This window comes from Pollicipes pollicipes, unplaced genomic scaffold (genome assembly GCF_011947565.3).
Source record: "Pollicipes pollicipes isolate AB1234 unplaced genomic scaffold, Ppol_2.1 Scaffold_4295;HRSCAF=5057_pilon_pilon_pilon, whole genome shotgun sequence".
NCBI lineage: Eukaryota > Metazoa > Arthropoda > Thecostraca > Pollicipedomorpha > Pollicipedidae > Pollicipes > Pollicipes pollicipes.
The window spans coordinates 8,992,912-8,996,634 of record NW_023596461.1 but is presented as its reverse complement, the minus strand read 5'-3'; the positions used below and the strand labels follow the sequence as shown (position 1 = coordinate 8,996,634).

Genomic DNA, 3,723 nt, shown 5'->3' with positions numbered 1-3,723 from the left:
GCGCACCGTCCACTAGAACGACTCGGCCCGGCGAGCAGACGTCAGCGACTCGAAACTTCACCAGGTTTACTTTCTGTGGAGGCAGCGCACTTTTGACATCACTGGTGAAATGATCAATGGGGTTCGATGTGCTCCCCGCCTATTTTGAACAGCCTATGATGGACCTAAGTGCTGCAGAAAAGCAACCAGCTCGGCTAGTCAGTGAATGGTAGCAGAAAAGCATTTCTACGAACTCCAAAATTAATAGTCTGACAAAAATCTAGCGACCACTATAAGAGCCTTTTCGACAGCACAGCAGTCCGCGCCACACAACCCGAAATATGCTTTCTTGTCGTATCTCCGCTGACGAGATCCGAAGTACTCTTAGTGCTGAGCAATATAAATCAAAACAACACAACATTCTGGGAGAATGTTGCCGTTTTCGGTTTCAACTTTGGATCCATTGCTGTTCCCGAGGACTCCTCGCCGGGCGAGCACCTTCACCAGTGACGTAACGTAGGAAAGCGCACAAAATGCTATTTTGGGGAGCGTCAATGCCGAGGCTGGTTAATGCCCAGATCGAAAGCCGCGCCACATTCCCTTACTTCATACTTGGCTTGTACGAGTTATATGTTCGAGGCTTGGGTAATGTGGGACGGCGCGTTTGGTGGTGGGTTTAGTTCAGTTCTATTTTTCTCATTTCCGGGGTTTCTCGACCCCGGGGTGAATGCGTTATTTGCATAGGCGTTCGCTGTGCATCGCCCACTCTGTTCTTTCTGCACTCGTGACTTCTATTCCAAACATTTCAAACGAGGGTGATCTGTGTTGAGTGTGCGCGTGTATGACAAATAATAGTAGGAGTATTATGTCGTTCATAGCGTGCGTGTGTGTGTGTGTGTGTGTGTGTGTGTGTGTGTGTGTGTGTGTGTGTGTGTGTGTGTGTGTGTGTCTGCCATGCCTATGTGAATGCATAATCAGAGGTCTTGATCTGTGATAGGCTGTTGGCCATCCAAATTAATTGGTCTGTTCAGACAGGGAGGGAAATACCATAACATCAGGTAAAATCAAGCAGTGTTCTAAGATCATGTTATGTGGCACTTGAGGTTTAAAATATGAAGGATGTGTTTGTATGCTAGATTTAAGACTGACATTGTCACTCTGCCAGTGATACTTTGCTGTGGTGACACTGATGCTATGGCACATATGTATCTTAGCCTGATAAGGTTGAGTGTCAATTTAAATTATGGATACAGGCAGATTTCATGGTTGTGTGGAAGTCCTTAGTATGTGAAGAAAAGACACTTGGTGATATACAGGGGAGCTTGGAAGAAGACCAAAAATAATTTATTATTCTGATTTGCACTCTCATGGTAATTGCAATCAGGGGTGCACCAGAATTTGGTGCCTTACATATAGCAATCTGGACTGCTGCTTCATGGAGATAAACTTGATTACTAAATGCCATACTCATAAGGTGGCTTTGGAAGGAAAATAATTTGCAAGACTTACTTGATACATTGCATATTCTGATTATTATGTGGTAATATTTTTCCCAATATGTGCAACATAATAAGCAAGATAATAACATTTTAAGCTACCACAAATGGCAAGTAAATTGAATGATGATGTGTTCTGTTAAAACACAGGGCAACAGGAAGGAAATTTGACTAAAGTATTGAAGGAATTGGGTTGAAAAATGTCATCAACTAGTCTGATCAGGCTAGCCAAGGTGCAGGGTTGTAATTTTTGTAGAGAATTCACCTTGCCATACTATCTTGAGACTCAACAGACTGGGGGTATTGGTCCCCTGGTCCAATAGCATCTGTATCATTTGATTCAGTAATAGTGGTTTTCTTTTGGATGTATATATATATATATATATATATATATATATATGCAGCATCTTCATTTGCACCTGCCAATAAGATCAATGTTGAGGCCTTACTTGAATTTTAATAAGAAGCATAATTTAGATGCTTAGCATAAGGCTGAATCAAACTAGTGGGAAGTGATAAGCACACACTTTGGTGGATATATCTGGTAAACTACTCAGATATGTCTTAGTATCACATACCCATGGGCACTAAATTCCAATAGAGGACATTTATGCCAGTGAATAAATTGCAGGTTAACAACTAATCAAGTGCTGATGTGTTCCAGATATTAAACAAAATTAAAGTGTGGCCCCAGCTGCCAACTGATTGACCCATGTGTGTGTGTCCTGACTTTGCTAGCTAACAGCTGTGGTGACTTTTCTTCTAGGAACTGCAGAAGCTTCTTGAGGAGCCGGATGTCTGTTTGTTATGTCTGTTTGTGATGTCTGTTATGTCTTAGTATCACATACCCATGGGCACTAAATTCCAATAGAGGACATTTATGCCAGTGAATAAATTGCAGGTTAACAACTAATCAAGCGCTGATGTGTTCCAGATACCAAACAAAATTAAAGTGTGGCCCCAGCTGCCAACTGATTGACCCATGTGTGTGTGTCCTGACTTTGCTAGCTAACAGCTGTGGTGACTTTTCTTCTAGGAACTGCAGAAGCTTCTTGAGGAGCCGGATGTCTGTTTATGCAGTCAATTGCAAGACCACTTCACTGGGTCCAGATGAGAGGTGCAGGATGGAGAAGGAAATCAAGAAGCTGAAGGTGAATTGGGTCCTTGACTCCAGACATCAGACAAGTGCTGCAGATTGGCATCATATCGCTCAGCATTGTCCTTTATTTTCCCCAGTGGAAATTACTTCTTGGTATGCTGGTCTACTAAGGTGCTTAATGTCCTGCTTTTATGGTGTTCCATCAAGTACAGGCTTAAAGTAAAGAATATATCAAGTTCTGTATAGATGTAGACTTCATGTACAATATGCCCTATTTTCTATTACAGGAGATGCTCTCCATTCACTTGGACCTGATTCAGCATCAGGCTGACCAAGCTGCCTCTCGGGAGACCCAGGTCAAGGCTCTCAGGCGGGAAAATGACAGGGTAAGTTTGGGATGTGATTTAAAAGTGCTCTGGTAGCATTTGCATGCATTTATAGCACAAGCAGTGTGGGGAAATAGAAGAATCATCTTTTTCAGATATATTTCACAGATACACCTGATGTTTCTGACACAAAACTGCTGTACTGGCACTGTACAAGCTCAAGAGGTGTAAGACCTGACGATCTGAACATATCATATGCAGCTGTCTCAGACCTGACCTGACCTGAACTTACCTGACCCTGCTCGGCAGCTGCTGCAGAAGGTGGAGCGGATGGAGCGGCGTCTGTCGGTGCCAGCCCGCTCGCCGGCCGGCGCGGCCTCTGCGCCGCCGGCCGCCGCCGCGCTGGTCGACTCGGCCACCTCGCCGCCTCGTCCGGCCGGCCGCAGCAGCCGCGAGACGCAGACGAGCGGCGACGAGGGCGGCGGCTCGCCTCCGCGCCGTGCCGGCCGCGGCCGCGGCCGGCCCTCGCCCGGACCCGAGCCGCCGGCGCCGGGCCCCACCGATGCCGTCGGCGCCACGCGGCTCGGCGAGCCCGCCGACGCGGAGGAGCGGCGGGCGGAGGCCGTGCGCCCGGCCAGGCGGGAGAGCGCCGGGTGGCCCGAGTCCGGCTGGCCGGAGGCGCCGGCTGATGGCGGCCGGCCGGAGACGCGGCCGGATGCCGAGCGACCGGAACGGCAGAGGAACGCCAGCCGGCCGGAGCGGCAGAGGAACGCCTCGCGCTCCGAGCGGCAGGCGGGGGCCGGTCGGCCCGAGGCGCAGGCCG

General features: G+C 48.2%; 1 long non-coding RNA gene across 1 annotated transcript; it reads left to right on the top strand.

The window, feature by feature from the left end:
• The first annotated feature begins 583 nt into the window (after positions 1-583).
• On the top strand, positions 584-3,253 carry LOC119096211 (uncharacterized). Its single transcript, XR_005094033.1, has 4 exons — positions 584-649; positions 2,512-2,626; positions 2,862-2,960; positions 3,210-3,253. It is a non-coding gene; the product is annotated as an uncharacterized LOC119096211 (long non-coding RNA).
• Positions 3,254-3,723: the final 470 nt, after the last annotated feature.